The sequence below is a fragment of the Rhineura floridana genome, chromosome 4, assembly GCF_030035675.1.
Source record: "Rhineura floridana isolate rRhiFlo1 chromosome 4, rRhiFlo1.hap2, whole genome shotgun sequence".
NCBI lineage: Eukaryota > Metazoa > Chordata > Lepidosauria > Squamata > Rhineuridae > Rhineura > Rhineura floridana.
This window is the reverse complement of record NC_084483.1, coordinates 90,618,948-90,640,069: the sequence shown is the minus strand read 5'-3', so window position 1 is coordinate 90,640,069 and position 21,122 is coordinate 90,618,948. Positions and strand designations below refer to the sequence as shown.

The 21,122-nt window shown below is 40.8% G+C and overlaps 1 protein-coding gene across 3 annotated transcripts in view; it reads left to right on the top strand.

Annotated features, from left to right (window-relative positions):
* HS3ST5 (heparan sulfate-glucosamine 3-sulfotransferase 5) overlaps positions 1 to 21,122 on the top strand; it is a 344,265-nt gene that overhangs the window by 44,485 nt on the left and 278,658 nt on the right. Inside the window, exon 1 of one of the 3 annotated variants that reach the window (XM_061626293.1) lies at positions 20,792 to 20,866. The exons of the other annotated variants lie outside the window; for them this stretch is intronic. The gene's annotated coding sequence lies outside the window, so the exon portion shown is untranslated. Of the gene's footprint in view, positions 1 to 20,791; positions 20,867 to 21,122 lie in introns of those variants that run through there. 3 annotated transcript variants of the gene reach the window in all.

Below are 21,122 nucleotides of genomic sequence, written 5' to 3'. Positions count from 1 at the left end.
CTGCTCCTGTATGCAGTCTGTCCACTGCATTGTGCATTAGTTGCAGTTCTGGACCAGATACAGGGGCAGCCCAACATAAAGCACATTACAGAAATCAAGCCTTGAGGTTACTAATGCATGGACCACTGTAGTCAGGATGTCACAGTCCAGGAAAGATTGCAGTTGGCGTACCAGCTGAAGCTGGCAGAAAGCACTCCTGGCCACAGAGCTCACTTGAGCCCCTAGTGACAGAGACAGATTTGCATTTGCCACAGCTTTACCACTGGGTTTAACCCTACCCAGAAATATCCAAACAGATTGGTAGCTGTCATGGCCTACTGCATTAATAGAGCAGTAGGACTTTTAAGGATCATGGGGCGAGGAGGAGAGATCCAACTAGGGCTATCCATGCCTTTGGTCCCAGCCAGACCATATATATTGCAAAGAATTTAAAGCACATACCCCAAAGAATCCAGGGAATTGTAGTTTACCCCTCAGTTCCCAGGATTATTTAAAGCCATGTACTTTAAATGTATGGTGTGGATGTGACCATAAAGGGTTAACATGCATGTGAACAGCCCAAGACAACAATGGGAGTGTGTGAGATTGAGTTTAGAAACTACCCAGATCAAAACTTAATGGTATGTCAAATAGCCCCTTCTTCCTTTTGCTGTAACATTAATGCCACACAATAAATACTGGGACTTTCAGGGTAGTGGTGGAATTCTAAAACCTTTTGTGGGGTGGGGTTGCCTTTCTTTAATATAATATGGTCAAGAATTTTAAAAAACATTTATTTTTAGTTTGAAGAAAAAAATAGTCTTGCTACTGCTTCAAGTGGTGGCTTGGCTGCTCTCAACTGCCTGGCTGTGTTGCTAGGATCAGAATACTTAATGTCTAAAAATGCCTTAAACAGGTGGGCATAATACTTTAATCAGAATATATTAGATTATTTTAATTAAAAATTTAACTAAAACAAAGACACACACAAACATAACATTGCAATTAATTAAATAAATACTCTGCTGTTTCTAACACAGACGTCCAAGTTCATAAATGTACCTTGGTAAACTAGTCAGGTATTTTCTTTCTCAGAAGAAATAGCTGAGACAAAAGGTTTCTCTCTATCTTCTGGCAGAGGATTACCATGCACTTTATGTGAGAAGGATCTTGGAATTGTTGTTGATCAAAAGCTGAATATGAGCCAACAGTGTGATGTGGCTGCAAAAAAGGCAAATGCTACATTAGGCTGCATTAACAGAAGTATAGTTTCCAAATCGCATGAAGTACTAGTTCCCCTCTATTCAGCACTGTTTAGGCCTCATCTTGAATACTGCGTCCAGTTCTAGTCTCCGCACTTCAAGAAGGATGCAGACAAACTGGAACGGGTTCAGAGGAGGACAACAAAGATGATCAGAGGACTGGAAACAAAGCCCTATGAGGAGAGACTGAAAGAACTGGACATGTTTAGCCTGGAGAAGAGAAGACGGAGGGGAGATATGATAGCACTCTTCAAGTACATGAAAGGTTGTCACATAGAGGAGGGCTGGGATATCTTCTCGATTGTCCCAGAGTGCAGGACACGGAATAATGGGCTCAAGTTGCAGGAAGCCAGATTTTGACTGGACATCAGGAAAAACTTCCTAACTGTTAGAACAGCCTTTCCCAACCAGTGTGCCTCCAGATGTTGTTGGACCACAACTCCCATCAGCCTCAGCCAGCATTGCCAATGGTCAGGAAAGATGGGAATTGTGGTCCAACAACATCTGGAGGCACACTGGTTGGGAAAGGCTGTGTTAGAGTCATACGACAATGGAACCAATTACCTAGAGAGGTAGTGGGCTCTCTGACACTGGAGGCATTCAAAAGGCAGCTGGACAGCCGTCTGTTGGGAATGCTTTAATTTGGATTCCTGCATTGCGCAGGGGGTTGGACTTGATGGCCTTATAGGCCCCTTCCAACTCTGCTATTCTATGATTCTATGATTCTATGGGCATAGCTAGCTGGATTACTGGTCTCTCAAAAGCCTAGATTCTTTATCTGTAGCAATTGTTGTTAACCTTTTTTGGGTCATGGACCTGTTTGAGAATCTGATGAAAGCCATGGAGCCCCCCAAATAAATGCATAAATACAATTTATTTTATTGCAATGGAATTTTTTTGTGCCTAGTTCACAGACCAGTCATTTCTGCTGGTGCCCCAGCACTCTCTCAAAATTTGAAATGTGCCATCCAGTCCAAAAAGGTTAGCAATCCCTTCCTTGTATATTCTAGGAGTGTGCACATGCCCCAGGATTCACCTTGTGTCTGTATCTGTGCTTTCCAAAAAAATTCGGATCTGTTTCTGTGCCGTTCTGTGCTCTATCTCTTTAAATCTATAATTTGGTTCTGAGTTAATCTGTATAAATGAAACTCTGTGCTCCCCATTCACTGTTATGGGGAATCTAAAAAAGGCAATTCTATAGCTGTGAAGCTACCACAGGAAAGGCTGTATTTTGTACCTACTAGTTTGACTTCCCGTTTTGGTGAGCACGCAAACAGAGCTTCTGAAGATGATGTCACATCTCTGGCAAGTTCTTATGGGGGTAGGCAGCCCTTCATTTAATTTGTTCCCAAACCATTAAGGGATTTAAAGGTCATTCACAACAGTTTGAGACGGGACTGGAAATATTGATGCAGATAGTGCACAAAATAGGTATAATATGATCTGAGTGGTTAGCCCCTATCAATACACGGGCCATTCTTCAACAGCTGAATGTTCCTAACCATATTCAAAGGCAGCCCCATATAGAGTGTACTGCAATAGTCCAGTCTGACATTTACTTCCATGTAAATGTGCTTTATTTAAAGAAATAATGATATTAAGGATGACTACCAATCAATTTAATGATACCTTGTGCAGAATAGGTGCACTCTGGAAAATCAGTTTTCAGTTGTCATACCTTTGGTAATACTTACATGAGCAATGTCCTTTTTAAACTGACCACTTTAATTATTTATCATAATTTTATTTTATCTTCAGTTAAAAGCCATATATGCTATGCAGCCATTTTTGCTGGACTCCTGGGTAGTCACATAATACAATGTATATTAATTCAGTGAAAATATATTCTCTATTTGAATATGAGCCAAAATGTTAAGAGTTTTCCTAAGCATATCAGTGTATTGTCATGAAACAGATTAAAAAAGGAATTTAATACGGGTATCTCTGCAAAAACAATTTGATGGGATCTAAGTATGGTGAAAGTGAAAATAACAGAAAGTGAGAAATGACAATGGCAACAGACTAACCTCAAGACAGCAAACAGGAATATACCAAAAGCTTTTGGCTTACTGGACATCACAATAAACCATGGGTATGAGTCTAGCTCGTGCCCTCCCTCCCCATGACTGATATGAAGTTTTCGCTTCTTTTTTGCATTAACTGCAGCTTGCCATATCATCTGAACACAGTAAACTATGGTTAATCTTTGGTTAACATAGCACTGAGCCATGATTAAAATGAAATTGGGGGGGGGAAGCTCATTTCTTCATGGCTGCATGAAAGGAGGAGAGGGAACAAGGAGTGTTTGAGCCCAAGGATCACCTAGCCTCATTCCCATCATGATAAACTATAGTTTATTGTGACATCTGAATGTAGCCACTTTCTATGAGATACCAAATGGCAGATTTTCTCACTGTCCTTATTGTGTATTAATGGAAGCTGACTATGACAGGCATATCATACCAAGTCATCAGATCATGTCCTATAAATCCATGTTCCACAAGGTTTTGGGAACTTCTGGCATTTTGGGAATGAAAAATTGAATGTCGTTGTCTCAGTTGAACCACAGAAGGAGAAAATGTGGCTGGAACCCAGTCATTAAGGTCTGTGCTGGTGTATTTGTCTGTAATGCTGGTGTAGTTGTATTGTAATATCAACAAGAATGGCATATCCTAAGTGTTTTCTTGGTGCATAAAGTCCTAGGATCCATCTCTTCTGAAGTGATAGATGAAGACTGTGAAAAGTCATTCTCAAATTTTTTAAAATTGTGAAAGCAAGCCCTCCTTTCCCTTTATTATATTACACCCACAAAGTCACTGCTAACCTGTTCAGTAAGAAACATAAATCTATACCATTATTAAAAGCCCATCAACATTTCATTGTTTTCCATATGAAACAATACAGTTCTGATCTGGATTGCTGTGCTTTCCCACCCTCTACAAACAGTAGGTGTGGATTAGGACCACAGAAGGGAAAAAGGACTAAAGCCGTCCTTACCCTGTGTTGAGTATTTGTGATAGAAAAGCCTTGCACTTGGGACGTACCAATGAACAATTTCATGTGTAATTTAACTATTATAATAGGTTGAAGCAAGACTCCACCTTCATTGAACAATTCCTTTCATTTTTTGTCCAGTATTATTCAAACAATTAACAACTTGTTTTTCTTGCTATTAATAAAGTGTGTGGGAGCTTTATTTACATATAAAAAGTTGTTTCTGTATTGTGGGCTTTTATCCACAGCCAAACAGGCATTTTTCAGTGTGTATCACTGTTCAGAACTAATAGCCTTTTAACCAAAGCATGTTAACATAAGGTTTTTTGGTTTTTGACAAAGATGAATAAGAACAGTTGCAAGCATGTTTGGTTGCTGTTACTGTTCTTGGATAATACCACTGTTGCTCTGAAAGCTCTAATTTTCACTACCACTTCAACATTTTTAAAATGAAACAGAAAGAACTTATATGCTTCAAAACAAAAGCCTTCTAGTATTTTAATTATAGTTCAAATAGCCAGAGATCTGATCATTAGGTTCATCACATGCTAATGTTGGTATCTCTGTCACAGTAGTGTAGTGGCAAATTGAGAAGTGAAGGATCCCTTTGTGAATCATGCCACTCCTCCCACTGCCACCACTTCTAAGGTTGTATCACTGACACTATTGGGGCCTGCACAGTTGACTTGGAAAGCTACAGCAATTTAAAAAACACATGATGTATGGAAGCTTCACCCTCTCTTCTCAATCCTCATGGATGGATCTCTTCCCATTTGATTCACCAGCATGCATAGATTAACCAACCTCCTGCACACTCCCTTAGTGTGATTACCCATCAGCCTTCCACAAGATAATCATCTCGCTCCCTCTCCCCTGAAACAACACTCCCCAGCCAAGTACTGTGGCCTGCAAGTATTTCACAACATGCATTTTTGTAATTTCATATAGACAGCAAATAGGAGTTTCATCAAGTCTCTGACAAACCACCCTGCATGGCTGATAGGCTTTTTTGGTCACAGACTTCATAGGCCTGCCTGTCCTTGTCAGATGAGACTAATACAGGTAACTTTTCTTTCTCTTTTTTTGGAGACAACTCTTTCTCAGTATATTAAAGAAAGAAGTTAAGCAAGTTTAAGAAGAGAAAAAGACAGGAAACTGCCTTATACTGAGTCCATCTTGCTCAGTATTGTTTACACTGACTGGCAGCAGCAATCCAGGGTTTCAGGCAAGAGTCTCTACCAGCCCTACCGGAAGGTGCCAAAAATTCAACCTGGGATCTTCTGCATGGAAAGCAGATGCTCTGCCACTGAGCTACGGCCCTTTCCCATTTAAAGCCTATTTTCATCAAGGAATTTTTTTAAAGCATATTGTGGTTTTAGAAGCTCATTAGTTGAAAGATCCTTCCGTGCCTTCTCCACCCCAAGGTTATGTACCTAGAATGATAAAATGACCTTAACTCACTATTTAACTATCATTCTTCTTATCTCTAATCTTGTCATACAATCCAGCCAAAGAAAGAATTTAACAACCTATTTTATCAAGATAAATCTGCTATAGTATCATGCAACCCAATAATTTGCATGTTTACTCTTGGCAAGCCCTACTGCGATCAATGAAGCTTACTCCCAAGTAAACCATGTTAGCTTTAACATGTTGGTGTTGCTGAGTTCCTAGCTGAGAAAATTGCTTCCTCGCTCACTCCTTCCACAGCAGCAGCATCCATTCCCTACAGGGAGCAAATTAAGGCTGCAAGCCAGTACATGTCTACTCAGAAGTAAACTCCATTGGGTTCAATGGAACTTACTCCTAGGTAAGTGTGTATTGGATTGCAGCCTAAATTTGTTAATGAGAGAGAGAGAGAGAGATTTGTCTGGGCAGAGATTGACAGAGAAGGGAAGACATTGCTTTGAATAATCTGTTGCTCATATAACAAACCTAGGCAAGAAGCACTCGTTTTCCTTCTGGGTTTGCAAATTATAATGCTTTGCATCAGGAATATTTTCAGATGCATGAGGCGGAAGGGAATCAGAGGGGGGAGAAGGTGGGAAGATCTCACAAACTACTAAAGCCTCTTTTTTTAAGAGAGAGACAGGGCACAATTCTTCATCCCTTTTGAATGCTTTGCAACTAATGTGTCTCTCCTCCTCTTCTGAAACCTGAACAGATTCATCACCTCCTGGAGGGGGTAAAAAACCCAAGAAGCAAGCACAACATCCAATTCCTTCCTAGGCTGAGGGATTTGAAGTCAAATTGGGGCTCATCCACACGGCACTTTACTGTGTGTTTGGTGCTACTTGCATCCCCTTTTAATTTGCATGGTTCACATAACTTTACAGGCAAGCAGAAGCTATCATGTAGTTGTCCTCTTTAAATCTGTATTAACACAATCCACTGATAATGCAAAAAGGGAAGGAAAAACCGTGTTAGCTGTGCTGTGCTCCTCCTTGTAGGCACTTTGCTTTGATGTTTTTTAGTGGGTGGGTGAATTGTCATTTTCAGCTGTTCCCCTTTCTCTGCCCACTGTAACTCCACCATGAATTTATTTATATATTTATTTATTTAGACTATTTCTATACCTCTTAATATATAAAAAATATCTCTAAGCAGTGTACAAAAAAGGAAAAACCACAAGAAGTATTATAAAAAGTACACAATAAAGCCATAATACAAATAAATCATACATAATACAAATTATTAACAAATAAATATACGAACACAACAAATTCCATCACACTTCCCCACTTATCCCATGCCCTGCTCTGTTCCAACAACTTGAGTCCTGTCATAAGCCATGGTGCATTCAGAAAGGCTACCCTTCCGCTTCTGTTGTTTCAGTCTCCAAGTCGGCTTCGCAGTACTCCACCTCCTTGAGAAAGAGGCCGTCTGGCGGCTCAATGGTGTTCTGGGGGTAAGCCATCAGGTCTCCGGTCTCCAGGAACTCCTCTACATGGCATGGTTGCAGCCGGTTCTGGCCAACAGCCACCAAGGCTCTGGCCATGCACTGCACCGAGGGCCACGGCCATACTTGCGCTGGGGTCTGCGAATGCAGTGAGGCTCCGGCTGCTCCTCCTCCTGCGCCGCCACTCCCGGGTAGTTCAAACTCGACTCCGACGAGCGGGGCAGGCTGTAGAACAAGGCTTTCCTTATGAAGAAGGTCATGATGGCATGGGGAGAGGGAGGGGTCGGGGGTTTAAGGTGGTCCTGTCTCCCTCTCAGGGCTCCTGATGCAGCACCTTCTTCCTGCTCCTCCTGCAGGTTCACCATCAGGGCAATGGGGTCCTCTTTCAAACCCTCCTCGGAGCCTTTTCTGTTGTCATTCAGTTATTCCCTAGTGGGAGTGCCTTTTAAGGACTTCAGGTGCACTACGGAGACTTATCTGTCAGAATCCTGGAAAATGTTCGATGAAATTCTTTAGAAGATGTGTCTCGGAGAGCTTTTCCCCACACATTAGTTCCAATAATAATAATAATTTCTTTCTTGTATACAACATGCATATGCTTCCAGTTTGGTTTTGTTTCTGGCAGCTTAACCAACGACTCCCAACTGACTATTCTGTCCTCCCCCACAGGAATTTGCTGCAGCTCTCCTTTCTCCCCCAATAAACTTCCTTCCTTCACTCCTTGTAACCAGCAATGGGCTCCATTTCCACAGTATCTAATCAGAATTGCCACTGTATTTCATCCTGCCGGAGGGTGCATGTCCCCACTTTCCCAGGTGCAGAATCCCCCTTTCTCCCCAGCCTTTTCCCCTAGATGCTTTCATTGCACTGCCGTCTGCAAAAGTTGCTGCAGCTGCTGCCTATTGTGCCTTTCACTCACTCCCCCCTGTGTGCCTTTCACTCAGGCTTGGTCAATGGAGAAGGGGAGGACGGGTCTACTCCGTTTCATTGTTTCTTGTCAATTGCATGCAGATGCGCTCTTCCTGCATCAGCCTTGAAGCCCAAACAGTCATGGGGATTACAACAGAGGGAACTGTTGCCTTCAATCAATACTCCGGAGGGAGTAAACATGTAAAAATGGGGGTGGGGCCACAAGGAAACAACACTAATCCTTCCCAGAGGAACGCCTACTTGTGTAAATGGAACATAGCAGATTGGAAGCTACCATTGAGCAAGAAATGTGGACCTTGAAAATTTATTATGATGGTCAAAGCACTGTCTTTAATACGAAGTTAGGCTCCCATGTGGAGCAACTGCCTTCCACACTCCCCCTGTGTAAACTTGTTCTCTCACCCTCCGTCATCCTCGCCACCGTTCTCCCGTGTAAAGTTCTCTCAAGTGCAGAGTCCCTTCCAGCCCCCCCCCCACACGTGCCGCTACAGATCTGCTACCTTCCAGTTACCATGGAGAAGGAGGAGCCCCTCTGGGCACATCCATATAGCAGAGGCCGCAGCAATATCCTCCCCAAGAGTGCTAACCTAGGAAGAGGAAGAGCCACACTGCAGGGCAAGAGATAGGCTGTAGGCTGGGGTGGGCAAATATCTGCTTAATTCTGACACACACACACACGGAATCAAGCAAATATTTTGCCGGCTTCTGCCAGCAGCCTGTCTCTTACCCTGCAGTGTTGTACCTCCTTTTCCTTTTCTTCCTCCACCTGCTCAGAAAGCTTTACAGAAGCCTCTGCTGTACGGTTTGGCTATACCCCTCCCCCTCCCCTCCTTCCTCCTCCTTCTCCCTGGTGTGTGTGTGTGTGACTGGGTGGCAGATTGGAGGGGGCTGGCTGCGGAAAAACTAACAGGACGAAGTCCCGACGTGTTCCCCTTCCAAAACACACCTGCTCTCTCATAGACAAAAAAATAACACCAAATTCTGATATATGCTAAATTTAAATCTAGCATAAAATTATTAATTGTGATCGTAATTGAGTATATGAGGTTTGAAACCTAAATGAAATTTGGTGATTGAAGTTATATGGGTCTTTTTCTGACTTACAGGAACAATTTTCTCTTATATGTTTATACGGCATTCCATAAATTGTGACTTCGCTCAATCATCAGCCATTATTTGCAGTTTCTGTTGGCCCTTCAAGTCCTGTGGCATTTGCTGAAAAATTGGGAGAAAGGTAAAAGGCTTTTCAGGCTAGAGAAAAAGATGACAAAGGAAAAATTTGATACTATCTCTTAAGCTGTTGGGGTCACCCAGTGAAATTGATTGGCAATAGATTCACTTCTGCACACAATTAATAATTAATGTACAGAGCTCAATCAGAAGATATTTTGATAGCCATTGGATTAGACAGCTTTAAAGGAGAATGAGGCAACTCCAAGGGAATAGGTCTATGAATGGCTGTTAGTAATGTTTGTGAAATAGAACCTCTGTATTTCAAAGTAGTACCTATATGAATGCCAGTTGTTGGGGATGAGCAGCGGGAGGGGGTGTTGCCTTCATGTCCTGCTTTTGTGCTTCTCAGAGACATTAATTTGACTATATTTGGAAACAGCATATTGTATTAGATGGATGCTTGGCCTGATCCAACAAGGCAGAGCAACAGTGAGGCTTGTCTAGACCTTCTCCACTTTGAGCCACCACTGAAAGATAGTTATCCTCTGTATCAATATCTTGAAAGGCCAGCAGTTGTTACAGAACTTGGACAGTCTCCTTTATTTAACTGCCTTGGATCCTTGGGATATATGTGACCACCTCCTACCAGAGCTTCCCAATCCTTAGAGCAACAAAGGCCCTCTAAAATCTCCAGCAGCGTAGCCTGGGCATAAGAGACCCAAGATTTACTTGCACAAAGGCAATCTGTGGCGTGTTCTTACAATCTTTAGAAGTTTATTTGCTTCTAGGCCTTCTGGCTAAGATCAGGTGTAGTGTCTAAAGTATTTATTTATTTATTATTTGATTTATATCCTGCCCTTCTTCCCAGCAGGAGCCCAGGTAGTAAAGTACTACCTACGTTTTGTGAAACAGTAGTACTTTTCTCATAAAACCAACAGTTTTGTTGTATTAAGCTTCCATTAAAACAGGTGTTACTTGTTTAGCACTTAATTGGTTGTTTAAATGTGTGTGTGTGTGTGTGTGTGTGTGTATGTGTGTGTGTGTGAGAGAGAGAGAGAGAGAGAGAGAGAGAGAGAATTAACAATGCTGGATCTATTCCACTCCCTTTATTACAGCTAATGACAACCCTCCTCCAACAGATAGCCACTGTGTTATTATTTTGATGACAATCTTTGCCTATATGGAGCTAACTTCATATCCTGTTTATTGCAGCTTTGTAGTACTGTGGTTGAAGAACCACTTGCCAAAGCCAATTTGCACAACTTCTTTTCAGCACACCGTCCATACAGTGCATACATGCGCACACGCATATACACACAGAACTAATATACACATATACACACTAATATACACATATACACACAGAACTAATGACTTCAAGGGAAGAAAAATAAAGACAAATTCAAGAACACAGGCTATTTCCAGTTCATCCTTCACTGGTAGCCTTGTTTATTTTGTATTACAATAAATCCTGTAATTGTTGATAGGAAAAGTCACATACATGCATGCACACTCCAGTTTATCCCCACGGTACTGCAAAGTTAGATTGCAGCATCAGTGAAAATGCTGGTGTGCTTTCAAAGCCTTGGCAACCTGCAGTGACCTTCAGGAAAAATGAAATGCTCTGCTGGCTAGGGAAACAATTGAGCTGAAACCACTGAGGCGCAGTCAACTCAGATATAGACTTCCCAAATTAAAAGCTGTTAGTAACAGCTCCAAACAAGATTGGAAAGTGAGAGCAGAACATCTTTCTTCAAGGTGATTTATGCAATGAATAAGACACGATCAAGAGCATGAACTTCTAATAAAGAGGAATACTCATTAAATTGAACAACCTGAACTTTAAATTGAACATCACTGTCTTCAAAAGTCTGAGCACAAACTGGTGTTAGAATCATTATTTGCTTAAATAAATAGATAAATGTAAACTGATAACCTTTTAACACATTGGGACATAAAATACATCCGTACTTGCAAGTAATTAATTTGCGACAAGTACATACTTTTTTCCCCTTCAAGTATCTCTTCTGACAGAATGTTCACACAACAGCATTAGATATTTGTAATGACCTTTCCTGATTATACTGTATCAGACAGACCACAATGTAGTCTCTGCTGCATCCCCCATTAATGTCAATTAGTTTGGTGTAACTGGGAAGAAAAAGTCAAGGCTTAAATTAGCCCACAAACTCCCCATAAACTAACAAATGTTTAAAAATGGATATAAAGACTGAAATAAGTTCAAGCCCCAAAGAAGCACTAATAGTTTTGGTGGTGCTGCAACAGAAAACAAGATGCTGGTATAGCACAGTGGGGAAGAGAGCCTGGCTGGGAGTCCAGAGTCTGTGAGTTCAAATCCCCGCTCATGTCTCCTGGGCGTAAAGGGCCAGCTAAAAATCATCCCCACAGTGAGTGGATCAGGGATTACATGCCCTGCCACCTGTGCAGCCGTGGGCAAGCTGCATAGTATCAAGGAGCCCAGTTGCCTCCCGGCTGGCAGTTGTGGACAAGCAAGGGGCTGGTTTGTGCAGCTGTGGCAAGCTGAGCAGGCCCAAGCCAGCTGGGGAAGACTAGCCTCAGAGGGAGTCAATGGTAAACCCCCTCTGAATACCGCTTACCCTGAAAACCCTATTCAAGGGTCGCCATGAGTCGGGATCGACTTGAAGGCAGTCCATTTCCTCATGCAACAATCAATCTAAAATGTTGGCATATGTTTGAGAAACTTTCTGCTGCATTCTTTTGTTGTGATTCTGGCCAAAAGTTAATGGAAAATATTAAATTAATTTGAAAAATTTCTCAGGAAGCGATTATGCATGTATTACACTAGATTGTCTAAGGAATTAAGTAAATTATAAATTCTAGTAACCTAGATGATCAGTAGTGCTGAGGCTAATACATGTGATATTAAAAGCAGGCTAAAGAGTGGGCTGAGGAAAATATGTGATTCATTTGGACGCACAGGCAAATACTTGTATACAGTCCAATACGTCTTTGAAAAGGGTGGCGAATTTCAAAATAGCATATTTTAAAGATCCCGTATTTTCTATGGCAGATTTTGTATTCCAAAGTTTCTGCTTGTTGCACTATAGGGTGGTGCATCTGTATTTGCCTTGTAATCTACCCACTTTGAACCCTTCTCCCCGGGATTTACCAGCACTGAGAGTCACTTGTAAATCCAACTGCTTCTCCTTTGCAAAACAAACATTAAGAGAAACAAGAGTGTTACATATGTATAGGTCACAGCAACTGCTTAAAATAGTCACAAGAAACAATAAAGAGAATTTATCCAGATAGGATTCTCTCACACAAAAAAGTTGCTTAGGTGGTCTGTTCATGTAATTCACAGTAATAAATCAGCATTTCATCAAGAATTAAGGGGTTTAACAAAAGAATTTTACTGTGTCTACAAAGCAGCTGACTTGGGATATTTGGTCTGCTGAACGTTGACTATGCATGCACAGGATCTTGTAAAATTTCATTTTATGTACAAACCCAGAGAAGGAACTTTTGGGAAAATGCAGCTTGAGACTTATGAGTAGGGTTGATAATTATGAATAGGGATGGATGAATCTGAAAGTTTTGGTTTCTCTCAATTTCTGGCTTCTCACTTTTTTTATTTGTAAGTTCAGTTTTCTCTATTTACACATCAATTTGCAGCAATAAAAAAGTCTACAAAAATATAGCTATCCTGCAAATGTATCAGATGAAGAACACAATATACCATACCTTTAAAAAGCTTGCCTTATTTATTTATGTGAATGTTTCTGATAGCAGACTTTCTTAATTTAAGATGAAACATTTAAGAGCAGAGTGAAGAATTTCCTGTAGAGCTATGGTAATGCAAGGGTTCCCAAACTGTGGTTCATGGACCACCAGTGGTCCATGAACTTTATTCAGGTGGTCCACTGCATTGTCCACATTAAATATTCATATTGGTTTTTAATTGTATCTATTGCTTCTTTTATTTCTTATATTGCTTTTTATTGTATTCCAATTTGAATTCTATGAAATGCAAATTCTAGTACAGTAAAACACAATATAAAAAAATAAATGAAGCAATGAAATTGAAAAACTTATGGATACAGCATCATGCATGACAATTGCTGCAACAGGCAGAAAAATCACTAAGTGATCTGCCAAGACCCTTGGCAGTTTTCAAGTGGTATGTAGAGAAAAAAGTTTGGGAAGCACCAGTATACTTCATTGTTTAAGTAGTCCAACTTCTGATTGATATGGCCCTGTCTAAGTCTCACACTAGTATGACCAAGAAAGAGAACTGTGCAATTAAAGAGGCAGCACTATGTAGATAGGAGCATACTTTATTTTCAGATGTTTGGGTCTCCAAGAACACAAGAAAGGATTGTCTCTACCCGAGTGATGTCCTAATGCCCCCCTTTACCTTCGTTATTTACTCATGAAAAAGTGCTACATTGTTAGAGTGTCTCCATCTCTAACACAAGGTGTCTGGTCTCCACTGACAGGAATTCCATAGGGAAAGCAGATTAAAACTGTGTTTCTGCACTAAGACACACTACACCCTTTAGGAAGGTTTACAATATGTAAGACTTATCTCTGCACATTTCTGACAAGCATTTTGGCAGAAGAAAAAAGTGGCCATCATTATCTCACAAGTACATCAATTCTTCTTGGATTAGTCTTCTCCCCCACAATAGCATCAATTTTTCATCAATTACTGCAATTTAATCATCATAATATACAAAGAAATTGCCTTTTACGCAAACCAATTATTTAATGTGGCAAAAAGTGGTACCATTTGTTCCTTCTCTACACGTACAACATTCCTTTATACTGTACAAGTTTATTACTCAAAATAATTCTGCATATCTTTTTTTTTTCCATTTCAATCAGTTTACCAGAATATCCTTCAGAATACTGGAGCAACGTGACCCAATGTATTTCATTGTTAATAGCTTTACAGTGGAAAGACAATTGTATCATAGGAAACAAAGTAACTATTTTGACAAATAATAACACATGGAGATAAGCAAAAACATTTAAATGAAGAGAAACATTTAAACAACCTAACTGTAAGAACTACAGCTACCTCCAAAATTTGGGATGGTTTGAAGATCTGAGCTCCTACTGGGAGCAAGGGTAGGATATAAATTTAATAAATAAATAAGATCTGTGAGTAGCTGCTACTGAAATGGAAATGGAAATGTGTTTGGCATCTTATACAGAACATTTCAAATTACTATTAATTTTCATCCAACTTATAACTATGTCAGGGGTAGCCAACCTGGTGCCCTTCAGATGTTGCTGGAGTACAAATCCCATCAACCCTGACCTTTAGCCATGCTGGCTGGGGCTGATGGGAGCTTGAGTCCAACAACTAGTCATACCTTCTGGAGCAACAGATAACATGTCTTCTGTGTGTCTCCCTTAATCTTTTCTTTTCCAGGGTAAATATATTCAGCTCTTTCAATCATCCCTCATGGAACTTAGTTTCCATACCCCTCACCATGTTTGTCACCATCTGCTGGACATGTTCTAGTTTGTAATGCCCTTCTTTCAATGTGGCACCCAGAACTAGACACAGTTGTCCAGATGCGGCTTGACTATCACAGAACAGAGTAGAGCTGTTACTTATCATGATCTGGAGACTATGATTATGTTAATACAGCCTAATACTGTATCTACTTGTTTGCAGTTTCATTGCACTACTGGCTTATTTTCAGACAGTGGTCCATTAAGACACCTAAATGCTTTTCACAAGTACTGCTGTCAGGCCAGGCCTCCCCAAACCTTTATTTGTGTCTTTAATTGGTTGGCCCTAAATGCAGGGATTTATATTTATATTTGTTGAATTTCATCTTGTCACTTGTGGTCCAGTGTTATAGCTTGTCAGGATCATTTTGAACCCTTGGTTCTATCTTCTATGGTGTTAGCTAACCCTCCTAGTTTCAGGTCATCTACAAACTTGATAAGGACCCATCTACTCCCTATTCCTAGTCATTTATAAAAATGTTCTGAGTGTCCAAAAATGTATTTACATGTCTTGATATTTTTGACATTTGCCAGTGAATGCTGACAGCAATGTTCATTTTTCTCATTATACCACAAACTACCTCCTCAAAGCCATGATATGAAAAGGCCATTTAAGTATATGTGTAACAGGTTTTTTTAGGGCCAAACCACACATTATATTAAACATATATTTTAATGTTGTGTGATTTTTTATTTAAGTAGGAGCTTCAGGTCCTCCTTGATTAGAACTGGAGCCAAGACATATGAGGTAGAGATTAACCCTTTCCTGCCATATCACAGTCCTGATGAAAATCTCCCCACCCGATCCCACACACACTAAGCTGCTATTTGGCATGGGACAGAAGCCCATTGGCCTCACAGGAATTGTGGCACAGAAGGAAAAGGTTACATCACAGTGTCTCTGAGTCTAACAGGCAGCTTGTCAAGCAGTTTCTAGAAAGTGAAAATCAAAAATCGTGCTGCACATATTTAGCTTTCTAGATTGGGGACATGTGTATTTGAACTGTCTCTAAGAGGGTAAATCTGGTGGCCAGTCAATACTATTTGTGACTATAAGGAACAGAAAAATCCAAGATAGCTTATTTAAATCACATATAAGAAACAGAGAAAGAGGTGTAACTAAAGTTTTTCTAGTGGTATATATCCATACTTAGTCATCAGCTAGATGATTAATAATTTCAATAATATCTTAAGGCTTGTCCTCCTGGTAACACTTCAAATTGCTTAAATACTCTACACTATACTAATAATTTAGTATATTTAATTAGTATATCCAACCATCTATTTTTAAAACCCTTCAAAGAAATATGGCAATCAGAAATGTCATTTGGGTGTATATTACTTTTAAAAATCCATTCTCAAATAGTGTTAAGTGATCAAACCTACTTCACCTATAAAATAGAGATTATTTGAAAAACAGTAATTCAGTCAAATAAAGATGTGTTATCTAAAGAAATGGCCAGCTTAGAAATAGATTAGCTATTTAAGTAATTTGGCCATACGTGTAATGGGTATGGTTCATAAACTACACATAAAAAGCCTTGAAATGGAGAGTGGATGGTAAAATTACTGCAGGTTTTATCTTCTTTACTTTGAGTATTTAAATAGCTCTTTTCTAACTTGGCTGCCAAGTATTATTACTTAGCCAAGGAAGACTTACAGTTTTGCTACCTCAGATTTTTTTAATGTAAATTGGCATTTATTTTCCTCATTCATTTGAAGTATCTTGAATTAGGCACAAGTTTACTAAATCAGTCAATAACAAAATATCAGTCATCCAGGACTTTGTTGTAGATGAGGGGCTTGACTTTGTGTTCATCAGATAGACATGGGTGGATAAGCTGGGTGGGTCTGACCTGACCCAATTTTGTCTGCCTAAGTACATGGCACCATTGTAGGTCAGAGGGCTGTTGGGGCAGAGGCTATCATTATTCATAGAAGCTCCATCTCTCTCACAAGGAATCTAATCCACTTGGGAACCAGATTCCTGGTATTGGGCTACAGAGACAGAGTTTTTTTCATGTAGTACTCTTCTGCCCCAAAACTTCCCTGCTTGGGTTGATGGAAGTGGTCCCAGAGGTGATTCTGGGGCTGCCTTATCTGGTCCAGGTCAGAACTTCATGGCTGCTGTGACAATCATTGGGCTGCCTCAATATATCACAGGCCTAATACATTCAGAGTTCACACCCTTGATCTATTCTTTGTTTGTTTTTCCTACAAGGCACTTCAGAAATGATCTAATAATAGGGGGTTCAAGTCACTCCATTGTCACGGACAGGCCGTTCCTTGGTGAGGTTTGGATTGTTGATGGCAGTTTCCTCCTGCAGGGATGGGAGACTATGATGGTCCTGAAGACTTATTGAATCCAAGGGATCCCTGGATGCTTTGGGGAGTTTCCAACTGGCATGTTGTGGCCCTAGTCTTGTGGTAGAACAGTGAAATGGAATGGGCCATTGACAGGGCAGCTCTGTAGACCTCTGAGGGCTCCTTAGTTTGGAGAGAAGTGACAGGTAATGAAACAGTCAGATGAGACTTTAGTTGGCTCAAATCCTGCAGTGAATATGACTCAAGACAAGTAAGAGTACATAATCATGTGGTCATGATGGTAAAGAAAGCCTACTTCTCTGCAACAATCTGAAGGCACATTCAGATCTTTGGGACAAATTGAAGCAACAACACCATGGAAATGGAGGTTTAGACCCTTTGGAGGCCCATTGTTTGCAAGGCATTTGAGGGTGAAGTTTCTTGCCTCCGTAGCAGTCTTGATGCCCCATCCACATCTACTGTAGCCCCAATGAGGTGTGCAGTGCTACGTCTGCTGCAACTTCTTGGGAACAGTTTCAGTTAATGTGGCCTGATGATGTAGACAAGGTGCTTGCGATGATGCAGCCAGCAACATGTCCCCTTGACCCTTGCCCTTCTTGGCTTATTAAAGCTTGCTGAGGGGTTTGACCGAGTGGATCCAGGGTGTGGTCAACACATCACTGCAGGAGGGAGTGGTTCCAGCTGCCCTGAAACAGGCAGTGATTTGACCACGCCTGAAAAAGCCCACCTGGGACCCATTGGTCTGTGACAATTACTGACCAGTTGCAGATACCCCCTTCTTAGGGAAGGTGATTGAGAGAGTTGTAGTGCAGCAGTTGCAAGTACTCTTGGATGAAACAGATCATTTTGACCCATTCCAGTCTGGGTTCAGGCCTGGGTATGGGACTGAATTGGCCTTGGTCCCCCTGATGGATAACCTTTATTGGGAGAAGGACAGGGGGAGTGCAACCCTATTGATCTCTCCGCGGCTTTTGATACCATTGACCATGGTATCCTTCTGGGCCGACTTGGTGAGATGGGTATTGGAGGCACTGTTTTAGAGTGGTTCCGATCCTATCTCCAAGGTCATTTTCAGAGAATAGCATTGGGTAACTGTCTTTCGCCCCCCTGGCAGTTGTGCTGTGGGGTGGTGCAGGGTACCATCTTGACCCCCATGCTGTTTAACATCTATATGAAGCCCTTGGGAGCAGTCATCAGGAGATTTGGGGTGAGGTATCAGCAGTAAGCTGATGATACCCAGCTCTATTTCTCTGTAACTGCTGAATCGGGAGAGGTCGTGGCCCTTGACCGCTGCATGGACTAGGTGGTGGGCTGGATGAGGGCCAATAAATTGAGCCTGAATCCTAGCAAGATGGAAGTGTTGTGGGTTGGTGGTTCCTGAGTTCAGATAATTGGTCAGTTGCGTCCTTTAGATGTGGCCATACTCCTTCTGAAAGAGCAGGTCTGTAGTCTGTAGGTGCTCCTGGATCCATCTTTGTCACTAGAAGCCCAGGTGAGCTCCGTTGCTAGGAGTGCCTTTTATCAATTTCAGCTGGTAAGACAGCTGTGGCCGTTTCTGGACGGGGATAGCCTGACCACTGTTGTCGACATACTGGTAACCTCTAGGCTTGATTACTGTAATGTGCTGTATGCGGGGCTGCCCTTGAGGTTGGTCCGGAAGCTGCAGCTGGTGCAAAATGCGGCAGCGGGACTGCTCACTGGGGCAGGGTATTGCCAACATGTCACCCCGCTGCTGAAAGAATTGCACTGGCTGTCCATTTGCTACTGGGCCAAGTTCAAGGTTCTAGTTTTGGTGTACAAAGCCGTATACAGCTTGGGACCAGGATATCTGAAAGACCGTCTTATCCCTTATATACCCAGTTGATCACTGCGCTCTGCAGGTGAGGGCCTCCTGCGATACTATCTTATCAGGAGGTCCATTCTGCACAACATAAGAAACGGACCTTTAGTGCGGCGGCACCTACCCTGTGGAATTCCCTCCCCTTAAATATTAGACAGGCACCATCTCTGTTATCTTTTCGGCACTTATTGAAGACCTTCCTCTTTCAACAAGCCTTCTAAGTTGAGACCTTATCCCATTCTACACCTGTGTTGGAATTGCTTTTTAATATGTTTTAAAATCTTTTTTTAAAAAAACAATATGTTTTTAACCTTTTTAAAAAGATGTCTTGGAAACTTAAATTTTTTTTAAAAAAAAAAATGTTTTATTTTAATGTATTTTAAAGTGTGTTTTTATGATGTTTTAAATTGCTTTTTAGTGCTTTTGTTTGCCACCCTGGGCTCCTGTTTGGAGGAAGGGCGGGATATAAATCAAATAATAAATAAATAAACACCATATATGAATCAGAGTGTATTAAGATGATTGTTTGATTCTGATGCACAACATATTTTATGGGTTTTTTTTGTATTTATTTTTTATACTATGTAGGATTTTATATATTATAGTATACCCACCTGTGATTGTCAGGTGAAGGGTAGCCTAGAAATAATACAAGTGATTATGATAAAAAAGGCAGACTTGAGCCTTGATTCAGAGGCGTTTACTCATTCAGCACAAACTCTTGACATACTGTTTGTGTGTGCAGATCTGCTATTACAAATACTGCACTCCACAGAGAACCCTTTGCTTATCAGGATCATTGTATATACACTGGAGAGACTATGGATCCCTGGATTGGTTTGGAATCTAAATCTTGTGCAATCTTATATTTTTGTGAGATGTGGCCACACAACCTAATGTTACAAAGATGCCCCCTAGCTCCTTGGGCTCCTTTACCTTTTCAGTGTTTCAAAATAAAATATCCTACAGAACAAAATTATCATGTACCATTTGTAATTCAGTAATATGAGAGCATTGGTCAGAGGTCTGATTACTTTTGCAAGGCACTGTATGTATATGGGAGAATGATTAACACCCTGCCTGCACACACTCTCTTCTCTAAACCTGTCCCAGCAGACAATGGCAGATTGGATTTGCAAAGGACCTACATGTAAAGTCGAATATTTGTAGGTATGAGTATCCTGGTTGTGCTCCAGATTCCTTTTTCTTTGCGTTTTTTAAGTTGTTTTTTTAATTGTTTCAAACCTACATCCCCACCCCTCTCCCAGTTCAAAATCAGGGACAGGCAGTCTGGAGATGGATTTTTTATTTTATTTTGAGTATTCCTTATTTGTTAGTATTACATTTACATCCACTTCACCTTTCTTCCAAGGAACTCAAGGTGACATTCATGGGTCTCCTTTTTTCCTTTTCTGACTCTGTGAGGTAGCTTAGGCTTGACAGGCAGTGACTGGCCCAAGGTCACACTGTGAGTTTCCTGGCTAAGTGGTGATTTTAACTGTAATCACTGAGGTTCTAGTCTACTTAATTTCCCTTCATTTTATTCCACATTCTGGAAAAAAATGTAGAAATGAATAATCTGATGGTAGTGGGGAATATTTTCCCATAGGTCTGGAAATGTATCAGGTGCCTTGTTAAGAGTCCTGCATGGGACCTTTAAGAATAACCAATTCAGGCTGCAATCCTGGACAGACTTACCAGGGAACAACCCCCATGGAATTCAGATGGGGCTTCCCTCTTGAGTAATGTATTGAGGCATAAATCCATACTAGAAATTGTGACACCTTCTGAATCAACCTTTAGGTGCTATATATTAATAAAAATTGCAGTGTTTCAGTGTCCACTGTTTCTTTTCAAAAGAGGAGGATAGGAAGAGAACCAGAAGAGGTGGAGGCTACACAACTCTTCCCCCAGCAGAAAACCAACTGTAACTGCAGGGACCCCTTCTGAAACAAAGTAAGACATTTTTCTGTTTAGTTAGGCACTATTTGTAAAACAACAGTATTTATTTATTTATTATTTGATTTATATCCTGCCCTTCCTCCCGGCAGGAGCCCAGGGCGGCAAACAAAAGCACTAAAAACTATAAAACATCATAAAAACAAACTTTAAAACACATTAAAACAAAAACATCTTTAAAAACATTTCTCTAAAAAGCTTTCAAAACATCTAAGATTAAAAACAGTAAATACAAAGTATTTAAGTTTCTACA